Source organism: Diadema antillarum, unplaced genomic scaffold, assembly GCF_040938485.1.
Source record: "Diadema antillarum isolate AM-2024a unplaced genomic scaffold, OU_Dant_1.0 scf00000153, whole genome shotgun sequence".
In the NCBI taxonomy this organism is placed as follows: Eukaryota; Metazoa; Echinodermata; class Echinoidea; order Diadematoida; family Diadematidae; genus Diadema; species Diadema antillarum.
In genome coordinates, this window is record NW_027271042.1 from 725,900 (window position 1) to 751,921 (window position 26,022).

At 38.8% G+C, this 26,022-nt stretch overlaps 1 protein-coding gene across 2 annotated transcripts in view; it reads left to right on the forward strand.

Annotated features, from left to right (window-relative positions):
- The window catches only part of LOC139721979 (uncharacterized), a 175,460-nt gene that overhangs the window by 34,966 nt on the left and 114,472 nt on the right, over positions 1-26,022 (forward strand). The window lies entirely within an intron of this gene.

A 26,022-nucleotide genomic window follows, 5' to 3' on the forward strand; every position in this document is an offset into this window, starting at 1 on the left:
TCATCCCCAGTCCCAAGGTGCGTTGGAGCGCTACCACCAGACCCTAAAGACAATGATTAGGGCATTTTGTGAGGAGTATCCCGAGGATTGGGATAAGGGCATCCCTTTCCTGCTGTTTGCAACGAGGGACTCCCCAAATGAGTCGACGGGTTTCAGCCCATTTGAGTTGGTGTACGGTCATGAAGTCAGGGGCCCACTGAAGCTCATCAAAGAGAAATTCATGACAGAGGATGATGAGGTCCACCTACTTGACTACGTGTCAAAGTTTCGTGAAAGGCTTTCAAAGGCTTGTGAGGTAGCTAGGGAACACTTGAAAGTGTCACAAGACTCTATGAAGAGAAAGGCAGACAAAAATGCCAAAGCCCGAACTTTCAACCCAGGTGACAAAGTTCTTGTACTGCTGCCCATACAAGGTGAACCACTGAAAGCCAAGTTCAGTGGCCCGTACTATGTCAAAAAGAAACTCAATGATGTGAACTATGTGATCAGTACGCCAGACAGACGCAAAGATCAGAGGGTGTGTCATGTAAACATGCTGAAAGAGTACTATGAGAGAAAGGCTGGTCAGCCGGTAGGCGTAGCTCAGGTGGTAGAAGAGGAAGTAGAGGAAGAGGGAGAAGCTCAAGATGAGCATGGAAGTGAGCCCTCTAGTGCCAGGTTGTCTAACTCAGAGATGTTAGGGAAAGTAGATGAGGCACTGAACTACCTACCTGAAAATCAGAGGAAAGATGTGACTAGTCTGTTACATGAGAACAAAGAACTGTGTAAAGACAAACCAGGCTGCACCCCTCTGGCTGTACATGATGTTGATGTAGGAGATGTTGACCCTATCAAGCAGAACCCTTACAGACTAAACCCGAGCAAATTGCAAAAAGTAAGGGAAGAGGTTCAATACATGCTAGACAATGACATAATAGAACCGAGTAAAAGCAGTTGGAGCTCCCCAATCGTCATGGTGCCCAAACCGGATGGGTCTCAAAGATTCTGTATTGATTACCGCAAGGTAAACGCCGTGACGAAAACAGATTCTTTCCCCATTCCCAGACTAGAAGACTGCATTGACAGGGTCGGAAATTCTGCATATGTCAGTAAAATAGACCTTCTAAAGGGATACTGGCAAGTGCCCTTGACCGACAAAGCCAGAGAGATTTCTGCCTTTGCTACACCAGATGGCTTGTTCCAATGCAAAGTAATGCCATTCGGCATGAAAAATGCTCCGGCCACCTTCCAACGGCTGACAAACCAAATCATTGCCGGACTTGACAACTGTGTAGTATACATTGATGACATCCTAGTGTATAGTGACACGTGGGAGGAGCACATTACACACTTGCGGCAACTTTTTGATCGACTCAAGGAGGCCGGATTGGTGATTAATCTGGCAAAGAGTGAATTTGCAAAGGCCAAAGTGGTGTATCTCGGGCATGTAGTCGGTCAGGGACAAGTATTGCCAAGAGAAGCCAAGGTAGAGGCTATACTAGGCTTTCCCATCCCCCAATCCAAGAAGGAGTTGCTCAGATTTCTGGGCATGGCTGGTTTCTACAGGAAATTTGTACCGAATTTCAGCACTGTAGTCACCCCCCTAACAAACCTGCTGAAGGGCAAGGCAAAGTACACCTGGACTGATGAGTGTCAAAGAGCCTTCGAGAAACTAAAGGCAGTCCTTGCTAATGAGCCTGTTTTGGCAGCTCCTGACTTCGCAAAGCCATTCAAGGTGGCAATAGATGCTAGCGATGTAGGAGTGGGAGCGGTTTTGCTCCAAGAAGATGAAGAAGGCACTGAACGACCAGTTAGCTACTTCTCCAAAAAATTGAACACATACCAGAAGAAGTACTCCACAATTGAGAAGGAGGCTCTCAGTCTCATCCTTGCCCTCCAGCAATACGAAGTGTACTTGACAAATAGCAAAGGGGAGATCACGGTCTATACTGACCACAACCCCTTGGTCTTTTTAGACCGGTTCAAAATGAAGAACAACAGGTTGTTCAGATGGAGCATGATGACGCAGCCATATGCACTCAAAATCAAACATGTGGCAGGCAAAAACAATGTAATTGCCGACGCTCTGTCAAGAGTGTAACATGAAGAGAGTATCAAAGGTGAAAAGTTTTCACCGCATATTATTTCCAGTGTATGTGTTTAGCATATTCATTAATGTGTGCAAAACAGTTTGATATGATTATATAAGCTCCGAGAATCCAAGCAATATCATTGTAAATAGTATCCATGAAAAGAGAACATGGAATTAATACAGCTATCCAAAAGACATGTGATAGTATGTAATTATTGTTGCTTGACTTGGACTTTACCTCACATTCGTTGCAAATAACAATGAGAAATTGTGAAGGTAAAAGAAACCCTTGCTACAGCAAGGCTTTCTTTTTCCCATGGGGGATGGTGTCACAAATGTGCACACTAGTAGTTATGTACACGTACATGTATGATGTACTGTATGCCTGGCTGTTTTAATGTGTATGTACACAGGTGGACCAGATTAATGGAGAACATTCTATGTGGTATAGATATAGTACATACAGGCTGACCAGATCAGTGGAGAATTTTCTAGGTGGTATACAATGTAACTACACAGTACATGCATGTAACAGGAAATACATTATAGCTCACTCAATCTAGAATGATTTCACCCATTCCAGAAAGTTCTGGGAAGTGCTAACATATTTGGCTGAGTGAGGCACTGTCCCTGTAGCCCAATGTGATTGGTAGTTATTCTTGGCAATGATGTTTTGTACATAGATAGGCAGTGAGTCATCCAGATTTCCTGGAACTTGGACTGGCTAGTAGGTTGGAGAGAGTTACAGAATGTGCTAGAAAGGGGTGAATAGATAGTATATAAGCTAGAGAAATTCTGCAGTAGGCAGAGTACCCAACACCTCTGCTCTGAGAGTTACGTCACTTCTGGCTCTGAAGCGACTTGTTATAGTCAGTCCTGTGTTACCTGCTGACCTGTTATGTTTGTGGAGATACTTGGCCTGGGAGACATTTTGCCTGCAGATAATTAATTTGCCTTCATTGGGGATAGACACCATTTTTATGTCAATGGACATTGCTACGGAAAAGCGGTGACGGGCTGGATTCCTAGCTGGACAATATTAAGTGAATCATCATTCAACGCATCAACTGGACGTGGTCGTCACAACATTTGGACTCTGCACATTTCGCCGTGGACGTATATCGTGGATTTTACCCCGGATTTATACCGTGGACTATCGTAACCTGTGCCTCTGGAGTTACGTCAGAGGAATCATTCATCGGTGCATCGCGGATCATTCGTTTGTGCATCGAGCATCGTATTTGGACATTTCCAGGGATATTGCGTGTAATGCGTACGTAAGTGATTCCATTACTGACTTATATTTGTTTCTATTGATCATTATTGTACTGATGTGAAACCGATTACCAGTCTGTACCTACAATATCACTGTTAATAAACCGCCTGAACATCAGTTGATTGTTTCGTTTGTGCGATCATTCTCGGAGTGATTTTGGTCGTAACAATACGAACAAAGTTTAATCACTAGGGACTTCAGGGAATAATTTTCCTGGTATCGCATTGCAATTTGCTATGCATTTTTACACCACTGCTACACAAACTAACTTTTGTGTAGCAGTTTTCTTCCATAGAAGTGTACATGATACCATTTGAAATATTGTTCATCAGCTGAAATTGCTAATCAAATTTGACTTTGAAAATTATTCCCTGGACTTTTTGTCTCTTTGTGTAATGCACTCAGGCAGCTTACTTCATCAGGTACATCAATTCAAGAAGATACACTGTACATACATTTCTCTGATTGAGGGGCAGTACAGTTTGGTTTCTAGCCACCAAACATGAGCAAGTTATTTACTTTTTTTTTTTTTTAACTTGTGCATGAAATATGTGACATATTGAACTGTCTTGATTACTCTCTCTTGTTGCTCTTCTTTACTTATTTTCTTCCCTTGCAAACTAAAACAAGAGAACATATTTTCAAGAGTCTTATATCCAGGCTAGGAAGACAGTGATCAAAGATTGCTTCAAAGTTCAGTGATGAATTTCCTTTGAATATCCAGTGTGTTGATGACCTTTAGTGGTGCTAGGTGAGACCCATCCTTAGAGCATGGAGGTAGAAAAGTGTCACTTTCTACCTCCATGCTTAGAGTGAAGGAGCTTGAGTCTCCATGACAGTCATGTACTCACTGATTACATACCAGGGAGATCCAGAGACCACAGGAGTTGTGAGGGATCAAAGGTCATCCGCTGTTAAACCATTGATATCTATAGAATGTGCTCCAGCTAGTACTGACAGTTCAAAAGGGAGAACAAAACAAAAATACAGACTACCTTACTGTACAGTTTCCCATGTCACACAGAGTGAGCCTGCTGTGATCTGTGAGGAGTGCAGTTCTTGATTTCTGTCTGTTTTCTCCCACTCCCCGTTCCCTTTCACCATAGAGACAACCCAACATCCAAGTCGCTGGCCTGTAACCATGACAATTTGAATACCAAGTATGCAGAGAACAGGGACACAGAAATTTCTTTGTCAATCAGTGCATGCATCCCAATATTGTGTTTGAGGCCATAAAGTCTGTTTCTGCAATTCCCCTCACCATTGTCTGCCGAGACTATGTTATCACTGGAGAGAAAGTTATTCACAGACAGATGCAAGTATCAATTTAAAGTCATCTTGATCTTTGGGACATACTGTATCTTGCATGTTTCTGTAGAGCTGCAAGAGCAGCTGTAATACCTTTGGAAACTTGTTTTTGCTTCTACATATGTAATTAAAGTTCATGTGTATTTCTGCCTAAGCTGTTTGCCAAAATGACAGAGAAAAATCTGACACTTAATTCTAATCTAACAGGTGGACTGACCTCAGCTGACCTTGTCCTCTAGAATTCCTCTCATCCATAGGAATCTTTCCCTTCAACGGTGCTTGATATGTTTCCTTTTCATGAGCAAAGTCATGTCCCCATGGCAACTCCCAGGGAATGTGAATCTCGAATTTAGCAAGTCAGTTTAATAGTTAAAAACAAAACTCAGTTTTCTACAACATCAAATATAAGGTCTTGAGATGTCAGATATTATAAAAAGCTGTTTTTGCCTTCAGATATTTTGTGGATGAGGTCACAGACATTTTCAAGCGATGTTGTTTTCTAATCTAGAAATGCTATGTCATGCTTCCTGACACCAGAAGGTACTTTGAACATTTCTTTATGGATGACTGGAATGTCTGTGATTGAAAGAATCTTGAGAGATCTTTGTCAGGCTGTCAGGATTGGCTCCACTAGGCCTGTCTTCATCAGACCGAAGTTTCAAAATAGTGTTCAATTTTGTGGTTATGAGATTAGCCTGATGTCAAATTAACTGAAATCAAAATTTGATTGAGAAAATTTTCCCCAAATCTTGGTTTGGTTTGTGAAATATGGCACTATTTGGGTTCCATCTCCATCAGCCTGAAATATTCTCGATCCCATCATTTGAACCGCGCACTGAGCCAGTCGAGTGATCGCGAACCAAGTAATGATGCAATGTATGCATATATGCATCAAATTCCGGCTAATTTCCTGAGCAGGCTGTTTTCGAGCTGATGAAGACGCACATTTGTAATATCAGGCTGTTTTTCTAAACTGCAAAATGGCCCACTAGTTTGTACTTCAGTCTGATGGAGACATGCCTATAGAATGAGATGGTTCTGGTAGCGTCTCTTGAACTTTGGAAGACTGGTGGGAGGGAACCTAGCAAGAGGGTTTTGATAGTGTCTCTTTAAGACTGTTTGGAGGGGGCCCCAATGTGAGGGATCTGGTAGCATCTCTTTAATATGGCTGTCAGGAAGGGCCCCCAAAGGAGAGAGTTATGGTAGCTGTGCCCTGTTGGAAGTTATCCTCTCTCCCTCTGGGTTCAGATATTACAAGATGTTGATTAGGCTAAAATGTTATCCTGCTGGGTGCAAGACTATACACATTTGCTTGAATATTAAATTTTGTGGTTGGAAACCTTATCAGATGGATTGATAGCAGTGCCAGAAACCATCCTAATTCCCAGTCACCTCATCACCCCGTATACTGTGATTTATACCAACAGTTATCCATGCCAAGCCATGTTTCATGCCCAAAGAAATGCCATATCATATGATATGATTTAAATTCATGTAGGTCAAAATTGTTCCTTTCAAAAGTGTGTCTGTGCTCTAATATTTGATAACGGTAGAGAGTGTAGATATTCCTGACTTCTTTGGGAATTAATTTCCTCATGAAATCAGTAAGAAAAGGAGAATAGAACCTATACTTGTTCCAAAACATGTGGTGTAAAATCTAATTTCTCCTTTTGAAATATTACTCCTTAAAACAAATTACTGGAAATAGATATACTTGGAAATTAATTGTTTTCTTATATAAAACATTAATATAATATGGACTGGCCTTGAGGGGGATATGACATTTATTGCCCGAACTAGAAATGTATATGCCCGAGTCAAAGACGAGGGCAATACAATGCTAATGAGGGCAATAAATGTTGTATCCCCCGAAAGTAGACTGTCCATATTATTATTATTACCCATTTCAGGTATCTTCGAGCAGTAACTTAAAGGACAAGTTCACCTTCATAAACATGTGGATTGAGTGAAGGCAACAATGTTAGTAGAACACATCAGTGAAAGTTTGGGGAAAATCCGACAATCCGTTCAAAAGTTATGAATTTTTAAAATATCTGTACAATCACTGCTGGAGGAGAAGACTACTACAGTGTATGATGTCACATGCGTACAACGATATAAGGAAAATAAAAAGAACATTTCACAAAACTTGACTTTTTGAGTAAAGTACACATTTCCTCGACTTGTTACTGACTTATGTTAGGGATAATATTATTCCCCCTGACTTTTGAAAGAGAGAAATCGATTGTTCTTTTATTATGTGAGAAAAGTGAAAATATCTTGAATTTTCTTTATACTTTTTGAACTTTATATAGTTGTACTCATATGACATCACAAGCTACAGTAGTCTTCTCATCCAGCCGTGACTGAGCAGAAACTTCAAAAATTCATAACCTTTGAACGGATTGTCCGATTTTCCTCAAACTCTCATTGATGTGTTTTACTAATATTGCTGCATTCACTCAACCCACATGTCTATGAAGGTGAACTTGTCCTTTAAATCAATCAATACAATGAAAACTTCCCGATTTACGGTAACAAAATCCACTTGGCGCCAGAGTGAACCCTACACCACTGTGCACAATTCAGGTACTCATAGTCACAGCGATCGTCCCCTTTTTTCATGCTAACGTATGGGACTTTGCCCTCTGTCACGAAACTCAGGTATGCTGTGCGAGTAGCAGCCAGCACACACACGCCTACATACGATGCAGCAATTGTCTTCTAAATTTACGAGTTTGCCCTTCATCGTGAAACCTCTCCGCGAGAAACTCTCACAACAGTAAATTTTTCATCACTGGGAGTTCAAGTGCCCGGATGCTGGCGGTTTTCGATATTTTCTCTTGATGATTGACCGGAGTGTTTACGTGTAAAGTTAATGGCCAAACCCGGAAGTAGGAAAATATCCACTATTATTACCCATACGAGGTAGTTTTGCGGGGCAATTGCAGTTGGTATTTTGCTCGGTCATCGAGGTCAGCGGGCGATATTAGTGCATATCACCCTCCATCTGGGTCTCTCCATTCACTTTACATGTAAACATTGCGGTCAATCACAAAGAGGAGACATTCACAAATCTGCGACACACGCATCGCTCGCGGAGAGGTTTTGCAATGAAGGGCAAATTCCCATACGTTAGCACATAAAAAACGAGGATGGTACTGCGACTGTGTGAGCGCGCGGCGTACCTGATTGTGCATGGGGTTGTGTGCAAGCATGTGGGTGTAGTTGAGCGCAGTGGTGTAGGGTTTGACCTGACGCCAAATGGATTTTGTTACCGTAAATCGGGAAGTTTACATTGTAATGTAACTGCTCAAAGATGCCTGAAATGCCTGAAAATGGGTAATATGATAATATGGACTGTCCTTTCGGGGGATACGACATTTATTGCCCTCACTAGAATAGTATTGCCCTCGTCTTCAACTCGGGCAATGCAATTCTAGTTCGGGCGATAAATGTCGTGTCCCCCTCAAGGCCAGTCCATATTATATTAATATTACCCGCTGTCCTTGACGACCAATCTAAAATAACAACTACAACTGCCCGGCAAAACTACCTCATATGGGTAATAATATCTTATATTGCATAGAGAAGCAACATTTGTGTGATTTGGGATTGTCAGGGCAAAGTAATCATTTTCTTTTTATGAGTTAGGTCAATTTTGGCAATAGCAGCATGATATAATTGATTTCATGCATTCAAAATGATACAATGCAAACATATGTTATGCAAATCATGAGCCTGAATAATTTATAACATAATTATCATAACTTATGACTGTAATACAGGACGTGTCAATATTGTTTTAATTAAGGCAGCTGAAAAAAAAATGTGTGAAGAATTTAAGACAGAATCAGATGAGTTCCAATGCTTAGTGTAATGATCATTCTTTTGTGATTATAATTTCCTGGTGTCTGTAATAAAATCATATTAATCTTTTTGTAAATATATGGTATCTAGAATGAATGTTCTGTTGTGAATGAAGTGTATACTTCTTATCCTTACAAGTGTGACAAAGTTATAATTTGTAGCAGTTTGTTTCGTTGCGATGAAATCTGTAAGGCATTGTGCAGAGGAGAAATATGTCAATGGTGTACTGTATACGCTGTTATATTCGCGTGCAGATATTTTCGTGAATGAGGAGGTCAAGGACATTTTCGTGTGATGTTGTTGTCGTGAATTGACACGGCGGCCTTCATAGGTGCACTTTTACATTAGCGCATGGTGACATTTTCTTGGTTGTTAAATTCGCGGTCCAAGTGTGATTTGTGAAATTCACGAAAATAACAGCTTATACAGTATAAGAGATTTGTCATTTGATGTAAAGAAGAAAATCCTGCCATGTCTTGTCAAGATGATGTAGAAGCCCCTAACACATTTCCATCCAGCCAAGGGGGAGGGGCATCTGTGAATTTTCAGCACTAGAAGCCTAATAAGGTCAAGGTTGCCATACAAACTCTGGAATCAGACATTGAGCCAGGAAAGGTGAACTGTGGATGGGAGATTTTCATGGCTCATCTCAGCACACAGAGATGTCAACAATATTACTTTTATCATCTCAGTGGGAACAAACGTCATGATGTAAATAATGACACTATCAATTTCATAGATTCCATGAGAGATCTAGACAAAGTAGTGAAAACAAATTAAATGATTTGGTAATGTGAGCTTGATTCATGCATATTGCTCTGACTTGCCTTTCTTTTGCAAAACCAGTCTCTCTTTTTGTGCTCAAATGCTTTTTTATTGTGATTAGATTTTACCCAAAGCAAAGTCTTACTTAATGCTACTTGTTACATGGTTATTCTCCTTGTGAAAAAAGAGTACAATATTTTCAGTACTGATGTATGACATGACAACCATGTGCAAAATTAAATGCTGAGCAATACTCCTTTAAGGACGGAGGTAATGATAGATAACAAATAGGTATAGAAGTAGAGTTATTGTAATGTAAACATATCAGTCTGTCACTTTTAAATTCATTGCGATGTTTTACCTCTGCATGTAATCATGATATCATTTATTTACCCACTTTGGGAGATCTAGACAAAGTAGTGAAAACAAATTAAATGATTTGGTAATGTGAGCTTGATTCATGCATATTGCTCTGACTTGCCTTTCTTTTGCAAAACCAGTCTTTCTTTTTGTGCTCAAATGCTTTTTTATTGTGATTAGATTTTACCCAAAGCAAAGTCTTACTTAATGCTACTTGTTACATGGTTATTCTCCTTGTGAAAAAAGAGTACAATATTTTCAGTACTGATGTATGACATGACAACCATGTGCAAAATTAAATGCTGAGCAATACTCCTTTAAGGACGGAGGTAATGATAGATAACAAATAGGTATAGAAGTAGAGTTATTGTAATGTAAACATATCAGTCCGTCACGTTTTACCTCTGCATGTAATCATGATATCATTTATTTACCCACTTTTATTTGATCTAGAGGGACAGCTAGCGTGCCATTATCACCTCTTAAAAAAGTAAAGAAAATAAAAATGGTCATTTTGCCTCTGATGAAGATTCTGCTGGGATCGAAAGCTCAGGCCCCTTTTGGCTCAGAATATAAAGACAGAAATTTTGTTTAAAAAAAAAAATCATGGGCATGATCCTCGGGTATGATCCTCGGGTAGGATGCCCATGATTTGTTATCATGGCTGCTACTAAAACACTAAATAATTAGTGCCTGTTAATTGATATGTGACCCGCTACAACAAAAGGATCTGTAAATCGGGTTAGGACAATTTTTTGAAAATGGCATGACATTATTCCCTTACTCTTCTACTTTAATTTCATATATACCGCAACCCATAAAAGTGCTCGGTTGCGGAGATATCGATGATTGTATAAGCGCATTTCAAGTGGTTGAGGAAATCAGAGTTTCGAGAAAAACACCTTCAAAGTTCGCATTCCGACGCTATCATGATCAGGGGGAGGCGAGACAGTTTTCACCGCTTGACAATAGAAGGCATGCTCCTAGCAACCTCCGCGATGTTCACTCAAGCTTAGCGCAAGCGGTGTATGCACGACCAATCACTAATCGGGATGACACGCACTGACCAATTAGATCACTCCCTCGTTGCTAGGGGCGGAGTCTAGCTGCGGCGCTACATCCAAATCTTCGGACACGTTTCTGTTACGTTGAAAGTCGGAAAATCATGGCCCAGAAAAACGCTGATTTTTTCCCTTTCCTTTAATCATTTAGTTTCAAAATTTCGGCAGATGATAGACAAAACATTAGAATACAAAATTATGCCAAAAACAGAAATCCAATTGTTTTGACCAATTTTGATGATGTGACTTCAAACTCGATTTTCTCGGCTCAGCCATCAGCGACTTTAGGATCCTTTTGTTGTAGCGGGTCACATATTGTTGCAGGGTGATTTGTCAATCAGTTGCAATGAAGACATTGATATTGTCTGATATTTTTGGATATTTCTCTTGAGTTTGCTTGAAAGTCTCTCAGCATTCATTGACAGTGATGTCTTTCTATGGGGTATCATCAGAATGATGTCACGTTGTCAAAGTGCTTAGCGTTTGTTGTCGTTATTTGCTGCCTGCATTTGAATACCCACACACACAACAGAAAAATTCCAGTTATACAAGTTGTATCTATTGTCACTGCTTGTGATAAAGTGAATCTTTGTATTTTCAAATACTATCAATGAGTCTTTTTTCCCTCAATTACTTTGCATAAAATATAGCCAAAAGAAGAAGAAAAAGAAGGAAGGAGTTGCTTGCTTGCACTTAAATCTCATCATGTAATACCATGTACAATGTAGAATGTGCCTCTGCCTTTTCCAGTCACCAAGGTACCAAGTCTAGCCTCTTCACCCTCCTCTGACATGGTCAAACTGGGCTAAGCTCCTTTCGCTAGGTCGTTGACCTCAGCAGGAGAGGATTACAGGAATGGTAGGGGCGGGGGCGGGGTCATTAGGAGTGAATGGGTGAATGGTGGACTGGTATTCAACCCCCTTTGAAGGTGAGAAGTTGTGGAGTGTCATTGTTGATAGAAGGTTAGGGTAGGGCATAGCCAGTATGTCTTTAATCGGTCTCTCCCTGTATGATGTGCCATAAGCTGGTTTGGTAGAAGTAAGAAAGAAGGATAATGATAGTGCTTTAGTTGTTCATCTATTACCTTAGAAATGGTCAAATTTAACCCACTGGTGACCTCTCCAATTATAGCTGAGTGTGTGTTCTTGATTGTTAGCTGTGGTTCCAGACTTTCCATCTGGAGATTATTATTATTGTTACTATCATTTTGTTCAATCTGATGGCATTGATCCTTTTGCGGTTGAAATAAAGTTGATATTATCATATAGCCTGTTATTATAAAGCGTACAAAGAGTATGGTGCCTTGTTAGATACAAAAATTGTATAAGATATTGTGTAAGGTACAGTGAAAATACTTCAAATTGCACCTCTTGCATGTTATTCATTGTACCCTTGACTTTTAAGGGCAGTAGATGATTTGATGATTTGAATAGAGGGGGCCATTCTATCTCACACCTCCCAACCATTCTGAATTTGGAGGAAAGAATCTGAATTTTGACCATCCCACACTCAATTATGATTTTCCTATTTTTCTTGAAAATATTATTGCACACTCCTATAGGAAATGCTCTTTCTTTCCAATTTCTGAGCAAAATCATCCCTATTTCTCAGTGAGACAAGTTGGGAGGTCTGCTATAAGAAGCAACTGTTTTAAAAGCCACCTGCAGGGTGGTCCACAACTTGAAATTTTAGCATGTTGCAGGGGGAAAAAAGTGATATTGCGCATGAAAGTATGTGCGCGAAGCGCACATCACGAGCGCGAAGCGCGAAGTCCCTTGCGGCCGGGGTCCAGGGCCCGCTTAAGGGCCCTGGAAGCTCTGGGGTTCTAGATGCTCTCTGATGCTATCTTAGCCTTATTTTGAACACTTTGATCACCATGATCACTCTGCAATGCCAGGATAAAAATCATTAATATTTGAAAAATTATGTTAATTGTTTGATTATGACATAAGATTTTAAATTGTTCTTGAAATGTTAATATATCGTCCTACTCCTTACTCATAAGACCTTTTGAATATATCTTGAATAGATATACTCCTCAATGGGAATGCTATGATAAATGACAAGGACATCTTGAACTTGTACTACAGTACAGCACACTGACTGTCTTTAATATTATTTACTTTCAGTTTCACCAGGGAGGAGCCACCTCCCTGGTTTCACATTGAAATGCCAAGATAACTGTGTACTCACAAAGTAGATGAGATGAGTGTAGAAAAGTGAGAACTGCACTTTTGCAGCCTACTGGTAAACAGACGTTTAGTTAACTTGAATGACATTTAACAAAAACTCAGATCTAGGTAATTCTATCCACAATAAGCCTTTCCAGAGAGAAATTAAATTTCCAAAGTACAGAGCTGCCAACCTTTGGAAGCAAAAATTAGTACTCAGCAGCTGCAAAATTCGTATTTTCCCACCAGAATTCATATTTTTTCAATCTCCTTTTTTTTTTCTTTTTTGCTATTTTGAATTAAACTTGTCAACTTATGAGGCCTACAGGCTCTAAACATAACGTTATGACACATGCCGAAGGATCGAGCTGGTCACCAGCACGATAAAGATGCCAAACTACGCAATGTTCAGCGTTGATTGATTGCTTTCTCGCAATGAATGTGTACAAGTGCAAGTACAACTGTATGTACCTCCAAAAACTTGCTGGGCTGATTATGGAAGCTTCCACTATCTAGCAGGGGACGGGGAATGCTTTCATCTTCTCAAGAGAGCTTCTGTGTGAGCGGATGCAAAACTCTGTTCTGTGTTTCCAATTATTGTTTACTATTTAAACATAATCATGCGTTGTTTTCAGGCTTTTTTATTTTATTGGATTTTAAATATCAGTATTTTCAGAAGTATTCCAATTCCTTTTCCCCTGACTGGAATCGGAAATTCTGCTATAACGATGATCGCAAAATGCCGCGCTGTGTGTGAAAGCGCCGATGCAAACACGTGGCTTCACGTTCAAAATGAAATGGTGCTAGACGGGTTCTCCAGCACTTACCGAAACTTAGTTTTCACTTTAAAGGAATGCGCCATGTGCTCGATCCTGCCTGTAAGAGGTTACTGCAAGTTCAATGGATCGAATGCGCCATAGCTGAGCTGAGCTGAATGGCTTGTTTACGGTAAACATGCAGTTTACGTTCGATACGAAGAAATCATTACGCCTTTCACGAGAGAAAAACACACAAAACAAACAAACAAACAAACAAGCAAACAAAATACACCCACGAACGAATGTTGATAGCCAAAACTTTGAAAAGTGATAAGCAGTTTTGATGAGCGTGAACTGGAATTAATTGTCATTACACGTTGTATTAAACCAGGTGATGACTGCATCTCACTGGACCTACAATTGTACTCGTAGCGAATTTGTCTGGTCATACGAGACCTTTAATTCATGTATTTCTGTGATTGCATTTTTAATTGACTGAATAATCAATCCTTTTTTTATTGTTCAGGGAACATTAGATATTCGATCAAGTACACTATAATCGACTGTTCGATGTTTCCTACTATGCGCCAAAAGAAAGGCTATAGAAATAGAATCATGATATCTTTGCAATGATTCCTTTAATTCAACTAATGAGCTGGTTCTTCGATCGATATTTCCAGGATATTTACACGCTGTTTATTCCTGCGCGCGCATTCTTTCGTCTGGCACGCACCTGGGTGTGGCACCTGCTTTTGTGGAAATTTCCACAAGGGAGAGGGGTGGGGTGTCAAGTTTCTTCTAGCCGAAGAGACTGCATACACGATCTCTTCGCTTTTATTTATTGTCATTCGTGCTTTCCCCTTATTCTTTGCTGATATTGAACATTTAGATTGAACTTTACGAAGGTTGCTATAGCACGTGGTTCTTTTTGTTGTGAGGTGTATGTAATTTCTTTTTTTATCATTCTTGAGAGGGGAAAGGAGAGTATTAAAAGGGGGAAAGAAGAGTAAGAGGGAAAGGGAAATAAACAAACGTCACGTACGCTCAGCATTCACAGGAATCCGTCTTTTTACACCAGTCACCAGCATAGTTATCATCATCACCATCAGACATCACTCAAGATCATTTTAGCCTTTTCCTATCAACATTAAGAAACACGCATAGGCCCTAATCCCTCGAGATAAATACCTAGGAAAATAAATAACAAATACAAAGTATCAACACCTCCCAACAACACAAACATTTTTATTTAGAAAATACAACAAACAGCACATCGAAGCGGCTGCTGGGATCAAACTCCGAGCTCCGTCGCTTCGATTCGAAAAAGTATTGCAGCGAAGCGGAGAAATCGCCGTTACAAAAATAACAGTGCGAGACACGGAATTACGTTTAATTACTTCAAAGTATAAAGGGAACGGATAAAGTGATATAAAAGGGAAGAAATCGTACCAAACGAGGTGTGAGAAACGACAGAAATTAGTTTAGTAGTAAACTTAGGCCCTAGCAAAATTTTGCAGCACCGAAAGCTACGCGAAAATGAATACACATTGGAAACTGGGTATTGCGACGAGATCCTTGGGATAAATTCAACTTCGGCGCTCGAGTAAAATCTAACTTACTAAAGGTTCAAATGGAACGCATGGCTTTTTAGAGAAAAAATAACCCGCTGAATCTACCAAAAAAAAAAAGATTAAACAATTTGCATTTGCTTACTCCATCGTTCGTTTTTGTTTTTGATTTTTTTTTAACGAAAGATGGAGGTAATTTTCTCTCTGCGGCAATGCTTTGAACGCATCTAATTTTGCGTAATTGCTATTGCCGATGGCAAGCTTCCTATAGAATTGATACGAATCCTTTCAAATATACGAAACAAAGTCTAAGAAAAAATCCTGGATATCCTGACGTTGAATTCCAGTGGTATCATAAATCCTTCTCACTACCAAAATTTAATCATCTGTTCCTTGCGCCATTTTACCAACCAACTGTTCCTGAAATTTCATCCTAATCTGTTCCCAACTTTTGACTTATTTTGCGAATAGAGAGACAGACAGGCAGACAAACGAACAAACAAACCAAAGCAGCAAAAAAAAAAAATATATATATATATATAAAATACAACCTTTGGCGAAGGGGGGCATGCATTTCATATCGTTTGTTTTTGCGTAACCCGACAACAAGCGTGACAACAAGCGAGCACGTGTCAGCCTTCCTCAGCCTCCCTCGGCCTCCGACCCTCTCTTTCCGTCCTCTCTCTCCCTCTCACATGCATACAGGCGGCTGTCTGTGCCGCTGCATACATGTAGGTGTTACTTCACACAAATTGCTGTGTGTGTGGATCCCGAATCAGAGCGCAATCCCATAGCATACACATGTGAGCAGGGAGGTGAGGGAGATAGTGAGCAAGTGTGTGATGTGGTGTTGTGCGAGACTGTACTGATAGCTTGTTGTTGAGCCGCGTTGTGTCGTGATCGGTGTGGTGACTGTGGATAAACTTTTGGCGCTTGTAAACACACGTTACTGCTGCTCCTTTCAACAAGGAGCACTCTCGTAAGTCATTTGCGAGTTAGTTACTTTTAGCATGTCGCAGTTTTATTGGCATGGCGCTTAGAATGTCGCAAGTTTTGAAGGATGTCGCGCAAAAATTTTAGCATGTCGCAGCGACATGCTAAAACCCCTCGTGGACCTCACTGCACCTGTTACATAGCCAGGAAAATCACAGAGGTGCCATTATGGAACCTTCTATGAAGTTTGCTTTTGTGATTCAAAGGGTGAATCCTGACTGCAGAGAATCCATGATTTTTGTCACCATATGACTTCCACTCAAGGATCGGATAACTTCCCCTACCAACACCTTAATCATGTGGCTGGCTACATGTAGCCAACCTGTTGTTACGTTAATTCTCCCTATTGCATTGTAAATGTAAGCACATCGTCGCAAGCGGTCAGACTGATGCTGTACACTATGTACAGATGAACGAGGTGATCATTAACACCCATGCACAATACGCGGAAGTCAAGTGTGGTCACACTTTTCATGTCTACTTGTGCTCTTCAGGTAATATGGAATTACTCTGCATCGGGCACGGGCAGAGCCATCTGTATCTCACAAATGGTTCAAGGTATCTTCATGGAACATCATGCATGTACTGACTGGCAGTGATTATCTAGGGAATTGGGGTCATGGGTTAAAGGTCATTGGTCAAAGGTCAAGGTCATCTCTTCAAAATGTCACTACTTCCCTCGTATTTATGCAATGCCTGCAGGATTTTTCTTGAAACTTGATATTATTAGTACCCAATAGAGATTCTCTGGGAAGTTTCTTGCCAAACGCCAAAAGGTCAAAGCTCAAAGGTCACGTGAAAGTGCTAAATTTCACTTCTTCCTCCATATCTCGGAAAGTGACTCAAGGCATCATCATGAAACTTTGTACATACATTGTATATATGCATGTTCTACCAGACAGTGATTCTCTTGGGAACTTTAGGGTCATAAGGTCAAAGGTCAAGGGTCAAGGCCAGGTTAAAATGCCAATATTTTACCATTTAATACTGAAATTACACTTTTTATCCATACGTTGAAAATTACTCAGTGCATAAACTTATAAAAGGGTCAAAAGTCAAGTAAGTATCTCAGTGAATTTACAAACCAACAATGTACCTGTTGGTACAAATTACCATTTTTCTGCTCATGCTCGAAGTGGAATTATGAACTGGGCCCTGTTTTATGAAGAGATTGTAATTGAGTTGTAATTCCACTTGTAGGCCTATATAAAATGGTCACAAACATTTGGAGCACTTTGGAAGTGCTATGCTGCTCGTGCTGTGCAGAAGTTCCCAAATGCGCTATTCAGGTTACCATGACAGTTACACCTTTCTCAACCACTCTCTGGCTATACTGTGTGTACAAACTCAAGGGGGCATTAAATGCTCCTGTGCCAGACTTTGTCTGTAAATGGGGTAAAAGTCTTTTTAGGTGCATCCTTAATATATATCAAAAGAGTGTATCAGATTATGTTATTTAAATCTGTTTGATGGTTTGCTCAACTAATAAATAAGTTGCCTGTGGAAGTAAAAACATATGACTGTAAAAGTGTTTTCCCTCCAGTAGAATGGTTTACCTCAATAGGAAAAGAGTCGATCCATTTCTCACAGCATGGAGGCCAATCTTTAAATCTGCAGTCTAACATGCTGGTACTTCTCAAGAAGAGAAGACCTTATCAAGGAAGGATCTTGGCCATCATGGCTACTATTTGATCATAGGTCAATGTGACAGTAAATAGTCATAGATCTCACTATGTTATTTATTGTAATAATACAACTGTACCTGGAGCAAGGCAATGTACTGGAGGCAATGAGAAACTGAAAGTACAAAATGTCTTCACTTCAAGGTATTGTTTATCATTGGGAGCAGTGATTTAATTTTTTTTTTTTTAGAGTTATCACATTTGATACATACAAGTGTATGTGTACAGCTGTAGGTCAGTTGCATCACAAACATGCAACCAGGTACCATACGAATAATTCACAACAAAGCCTAAAATATAAGGAGATATTACTATTTTTCTCAATAAACCATAACTGCAGACGGTGTATTGTAGTAGCAATTTTATTATAACTATTGTTCACATTTTGTATATTTAACAATACTTAGCATTGATTATAATGATTAACATTTTTACATTGGTTGCTTCTGTATCCTAAACTCACAGTTTAGAACTATTCTGTAGCACTGAAACTGGGTTTGGTTTCATCTGCAAATGGTAAATAATGCCTTTTAGACCTTTAATGCCTTGCTCTTTTAATGAAGTGAAATTTGTAAATATGTTAATGAAACTATTGTTACAAAGAAAGTCTCACCATGTACCATGGAATCCATTCTGCTTTCATACAAACATAATTACAGTGCCGACCGCGGGAAACGTCACGCTTTTCCGAGATCTGGACGAGGCCACTGACGCGTATCCCCGCGGGTACCCGCGGGTATACGCGTTCACTGGACGAGTCCATCCGCCCGCACGGATAATCCATCCTCGGGAATATGCGTCTCGATTGACGCGGGTTGGACGAGGGTGGACGAGGGTGGACGAGGGTATTCAAGGGCACATTCCCGTTAAGCTTTATTTTGACCGCTCAATCAAAATACATTTCATGGAGTTCCGACTTTGCCCATTTTCATCAAATTCCGATTTCAGGGGCTTCTTTTCGATTTAATCACACTCTGATGTCCACTGCCTTGATTGTTCGCTACTTTCTAAAGAAGTACACCTGCGGAAGTTGTGCACATGCGTTCATCACTCAAGTATCAATAATTATTAGAACATATCGACATCGGTTACGATCATCTCGCTATTCACGACTTTTAACGACCTGCGCCACCAAAATTTCATTGCTGAAAATTCGGTGGCCCAATCGGGCTACAAAAAAAGTTGGATGTTTGCCTTTACTTTTGAAAATGAACAGCGGTAACAGTCGGCTCCGTAAGACGCAAAAATGAATGTCGCATGTTTACTTTTGATTTTAGAAATGAATCACGGTGACATTTGACTCCGTATGATACTGGAATAAATACCGAATGTTTGCTTTGGCGTTCGGAAGTGAATGATAATATTCAACTCCGTAAGACGATAAGATAAATGCCGGATGTTTGCTCTTACGTTCGAAAGTAAATAGCAATAACATTCAGCGCCGGAAGATGCTTGAGTAGGCTATATTATGTCGAATGATCCCTTTGACGTTCGGAAATGAATAACAAAAATATTCAACTCCGTACGATGATAAAATAAAAGACGGATATTTGCTTTTACTTTCAAAAATAAATAGCAATAACATTCGGCTTCGGAAAATGCTAACATAAATGTCAGATGATTGCTTTTACGTTCGGAAGTGAATAGCAGTAATATTCTGCTCCATACGATGCTAAAATAACTGTTGGATGTTTGCTTTTAGATTTCGAAATGAATAACAGTAACATTCAGGTGCGTTCGGTGGTAAAATTAATGTTCAATGATTGCTTTGATGTTCGGAAATGAATAACAATGACATTCAACTCCGTATATACGTTTATAAAATATACAATGTATATCTGATGTTTGCTTTTACGTTCGGAAGTAAATAGCAATAATAACATTCAGCTCCCGAAGATGCTAAAGTAAATGTCGAATGATCCCTTTGACGTTCGGAAATAAATAACAAAAATATCCAACTTCTTACGATAATAAAATGAATGACGGATGATTGCCTGTACTTTCGAAAGTAAATAGCAATAGCATTCGGCTCCGGAAGATGACAAAATAGATGTCAGATGATTGCTTTTACGTTCGGAAGTGAATAGCAGTAATATTCTGCTCCATACGATGCTAAAATAACTGTCGGATGTTCGCTTTTAAATTTCGAAATGAATAACAGTAACATTCACCTGCGTTCGATGGTTCGGAAATGAACACAATAATATTCAACTCCGTGTATACGATGATAACATAAATGTCTGATGTTTGCCTTTATGTTCAAGAGTAAATGGCAATAACATTCAGCTCCGGAAGATGCTAAAATAAATGTCGAATGTTTGCTGTGACGTTCGGAAATTAATAACAAAAATATTCAACTCCGTATATACGATTTTGCGTTCGGAAGTGAATAGCAGTAATGTTCTGCTCCATACGATGCTAAAATAACTGTCGGATGCTCGCTTTTAAATTTCGAAATGAATAACAGTATACATTCAGCTGCGTTCGATGGTTCGGAAATGAACACAATAATATTCAACTCCGTGTATATGATAACATAAATGTCTGATGTTTGCTTTTATGTTCAAGAGTAAATAGCAATAACATTCAGCTCCGGAAGATGCTAAAATAAATAACGCATGTTTGTTGTGACGTTCGGAAATGAATAACCAAAATAACTCCGTATATACGATGATAAAATAAATGTCTGATATTCGGTTTTACGTTCGAAATATAACAATAACAATCAGCTCCCTTCGACTTTCGGAAATGAATGATAATAATATTCAACTCCGTACGATGTTTAAATAAATGTCGGATGCTTGCTTATAATTTATATTGCGATGTACTTTCGCAAATAAATAGCAATAACATTCGGCTCCGGAAGATGCCAAAATGATTAATGTCACATGATTGCTTTTACGTTTGGAAGTGAATAGCAGTTACATTCTGCTCGGTACTATGCTAAAATAAATGTCGGATATTTGCTACATGTGTATTACATTTCGAAATGAATAGTAACATTCGGCTGCGTTTGATGGTAAAAAAACAAAACAAAAACAAAACAAAACAAAACACACACACAAAAAAAAAACTGTCTGATGTCTGCCTTGACGTTCAAAATTCGGCCCCGTACGATATGATGAAATAATTGTCAGATGACTCATTTCACTTTCGCAAGTGGACAACAGTGACATTCGGCTCCGTACGATGATAAAATAGATGTCGGATGTTTGCTTTTATATTTGGAAATGACTTACTGTTAAATTCTGCTCCGTATACGACAGAGCTGCCAACCTTTCGAAGCACAAATTAGTACTCAGCAGCTCCAAAATTCGTATTTTCCACCAGAATTGGTATTTTTTTTTCAATCTCCCTCTTTTTGCTATGAGGCCTACAGGCTCTAAACATAACGTTATGACACATGCCGAAGCATCCAGCTGGTCACCAGCACGATAAAGATTCTAAACTACGCAATGTTCAGCGTTGATTGATTGCTTTCTCGCAATGTGTACAAGTTTGTACCTCCAAAATCTTTCTGGGCTGATTATGGAAGCTTCCATTTTCTAGCAGGGGACGGGGAATGCTTGATCTTCTCAAGAGAGCTTCTGTGTGAGCGGATGCAAAACTCTGTTCTGTGTTTCCAATTATGTACTATCAAAACATAATCATGCGTTGTTTTCAGGCTTTTTTCATTTTATTGGATTTTAAACATCAGTATTTTTCGAAGTATTCCAATTCCTTTTCCCCTGACTGGAATCGGAAAGTCTGCTATAACGATGATCGCAAAATGCCGCGCTGTGTGTGGAAGCGCCGATGTGGTGCAAACCACAGACCTGTGGTGCAAACACGTGGCTTCATTTTCAAGTTTAAATGAATGCGCCATGTGCTCCTGTCTATAAGATGTTACTGCAAGTTCGATGGATCGAATGAGCCATAGCTGAGCTGAGCTGAATGGCTTGTTTACGGTAAACATGCAATTTACGTTCGATATGAAGAAATCATTACGTCTTTCACGAGGGAAAAACACACAAAACAAACAAACAAACAAACAAAATACACCCACGAACGAATGTTGATAGCCAAAACTTTGAAAAGTAATAAGCAGTTTTGATGCGCGTGAACTGAAATTAATTGTCATTACACGTTGTATTTTGCTGTCTAACCAGGTGATGACTGCATCTCATTGGACCTTCTCGTAGTGAATTTGTCTGGGCATACGAGACCTTTCATGTATTTCTGTGATTGCATTTTTAATTGACTAAATAATCAATCCTTTTGTTATTGTTCAGGGAACATTAGATATTCGATCAAGTACACTATAATCGACTCTTCGATGTTCCCTACTATGCGCCAAAAGAAAGGCTATAGACATAGAATCATGATATCTTTGGAATTATTCCTTTAATTCAACTAATGAGCTGGTTCTTCGATCGATATTCCCAGGATACTTACACGCTGTTTATTCCAATGCGCGCATTCTTTCGTCTGGCACGCACCTGGGTGTGGCACCTGCTTTTGTGGAAATTTCCACAAGGGAGAGGGGTGGGGTGTCAAGTTTCTTCGAGCCGAAGAGACTGCATACACAATAGCCGGGTTCACACGTACAAATTAGCGGGATGACGATCGCGATGCACATCTCGAGATTTGTATCCCGCTAATTGGTGTACGTGTGAACCCGGCTAATCTCTTCGCTTTTATTTATTGTCATTCGTGTTTTCGCCTTATTCTTTGCTGATATTGAACATTTAGATTTAACTTTACGAAAGTTGCTATAGCACATGGTTCGTTTTGTTGTGAGGTGTACGTAATTTCTTTTTTTTTTTAATCATTCTTGAGAGGGGAAAGAAGAGTAAGGGGGAAAGAAGACTAGAGGGAAAGGGAAATAAAACAAACGTCACGTACGCTAAGCATTCACAGGAAGCCGTCTTTTTACACCAGTCACCAGCATAGTTATCATCACTATCAGACATCACTCAAGATCATTTTAGCCTTTTCCTATGATCAACATTAAGAAACACGCATAATCCCTCGAGATAAATACCTAGGAAACTCAATAATAAATACAAAGTATCAACACCTCCCAACAACACAAACATTTAGAAAAGACAACAAATAGCACATCGAAGCGGCTGGGATCAAACTCCGTCGCTTCGATTGCAGCGAAGCGGAGAAATAGCCGTTACGAAAATAACAGTGCGAGACACTAAGAGAATTACGTTTAAATACTTCAAAGTATAAAGGGAACAGATAAAGTGATATAAAATGTAAGAAATCGTACTAAACGAGGTGTGAGAAACGACGGAAATAAAACGAAGTTTAGTAGTAATGAAATGAAATGAAATGAAATGAAATGAAATGAAATGAAATGAAATGAAATGAAATGAAATGAAATGAAATGAAATGAAATGAAATGAAATTTATTCATATTCCACATGGTGGACATTATATGATAGAATATACAGGGTGTAACACATAGTGAACATTATATCAAAACTATACACAGTATGTTACATGAATATACAAGATATAGTGATATTCTGAGATAGAATAACACCATATACAAATGTGGAGGGGACTACTTAGAAGCACTGCTTGTTAAATGTAGTCCCCCTACAGATTATAGACAAAATGATATCAAAGATAAGGCTGAGTGAAATATAACAAAAACACCATAATTATATACACTATTTACAAGGGCACATGAACCGTACTATGGATATACAAACAAGTCATGTATATGTTACAAAGCATAAGTTTATGTATAAAGTGTTTACAGTGTACATTATATACAGTGTACCATTAGAATAATGAATGAAACAGAAGATGACCTTCCGAGTATACTTAATGAAGTACTTCTAAAAAACATTGATTTAAATATACATACGTTTAATTACCATAAAACTGTTTATTAATACTTATCAATAAACACATTTTTGAGCTTATACTTAAAGCTATTCAAGCTCTGAGCTTGTTTTAGTGAACGATCAAAGGAATTCCAAAGCTTAGGACCAGTAAACATAAAATTTCTGTTAGCAAAACTGGTTCTATTTTTAGGAAGATGATAATCATTCGCATACCTTGTTGAGTAATTATGTATAACATTATTTTTTCGAAACAATTCCTTAAATACAGCAGGAGTAGCGTTAATTTCTACATTGTACATAAAACAACCCAGCTGTAGACGATATAAATCAGTAATCTTAAGAATACGGTTTTCTTTAAACAAAACATCAGTGTGTGATCTATAAGCGGTATTGCATATCAAACGCATCGCTCTTTTCTGCAAGAGGAGCACCCTGTCCATTTTAGTTTGTATTGCATTTCCCCATGCCATTACGCCATAATTAAGGTAAGGAAGAATAAGAGTTGAATATAACATAAGAAGCACTGACTTGGGGAGAATCCGTTTAACGTGATTAATGATACCAATATTTCTTGAAACTATCTTACAAATATTATCAATATGACAATTCCAAGTTAGCTTATTGTCAATTGTAATACCGAGAAATTTTGTAGTCTTGACTTCTTTAATAACAGAATTATCAAATATCACTTGGTCAGGAAGTTGTTTAACAGAGTTACTGAATAACATGTAATTGGTTTTTTGTTTATTTAAAGATAATTTATTTGCTTTTATCCAATTTGTTACATGTGCAAGTTCTACATTTAAAACTTCTACTAACTTATTAGGATCACTGTGAGTATAGAATACGTTTGAATCATCAGCAAAAAGGATAAAAGAGAGAACACTCGAAGAACATCGAATATCATTTACATAAATAGAGAATAGCAGTGGACCAAGAAGGCTTCCTTGGGGAACTCCACACGTGATTGGTACCGTAGACGAATTATATCCATCAATGGTAACAAATTGCTTTCTTCCAGAAAGATAACTTTCGAACCATTCCAGAGCCTTACCTCTAATACCATAGTGCGCAAGTTTGTATAACAGAATGTCGTGATTTATAGTATCGAATGCTTTAGAAAAATCTAAGAACAAACCGATAGTATGACAGGATTTTTCGATTGAAGCTGATATGGTATTTATTAAACTTAGAATGGCATGAGTTGTGTTATGTTTTTCTCTAAAGCCAAATTGGGAGTCAGATATGATGTTGTGAGATTCAAGGAAGGTAGTTGTCCTTGAATGAACAATTTTCTCTAAGATTTTTGATAACGAAGTTAACAAAGATATTGGGCGATAGTTGCCGATACATAATTTGTCTCCTTTCTTAAATATTGGAGTCACCTTTGCGAGTTTCATTTTAGATGGTACTTGACCAGATTGTAATGAAAGGTTATATAAAAACAATAAAGGATCTGCTATACAATGTATAATGTGTTTGATAAGGACATTGCCAATGTCATCATAGCCAGGGGCTTTGTTTGCTTTGAGCTGAAGTACAATTTTGATTAATTCTTGCCTGTCAATTGGTTTGAAAAAAATTGAGTGGTCGTTTGGTGAGGAAAGAAATTCGTAAAATGATTTATCACTTGGAGTAATAGTTTGTGCTAAGTTTGAACCTATCTTTGAAAAGTATGAGTTAAAAATCTCGGCAATTTCAGACTTGTCCTCAATGATAGTATTATCAACTTGAACTTTAGAAATGGGATTTACAGCCTTCCCTCTATTCAAAACGGTATTTATTACTTTCCAAGTGTGCTTGATATCACATTTGAATTGACTCAATTGGTCCGCAAAATATTGTTTTTTAGCTAATCTGAGTGTATTGGTAAGAATATTTTTGTACGAAATATATTTCATTCGAGAGGTTTCGTCACGGTTTTTGATAAAATTAACATATAAAGTACTCTTGCGATTTATTGAGCGTAAGAGTGTTTTGGAAACCCATGGTTGCTTGGGGATTCGTTTGTAATCCTGTGTACGACATTTCCTTAAGGGAATGCATGCATCTAGGCAATTATTCAAAAGATAAAGAAAGTTATCATATGCTTGGTCAATATTTTCATTTGCGTCATACACAATTGACCAGTCCACAGATTGAAGTTTTTCTTGAACGAGAGCGATATTTTCAGGGGTGAATTTACGACGAAATACATGCCTTCGAATTGTATTATGACTCCTTGGTCCAATATCAAGGTGACAAAATATCATAAAATGGTCTGATATATCGCTCACCACTATGCCAGATTTTG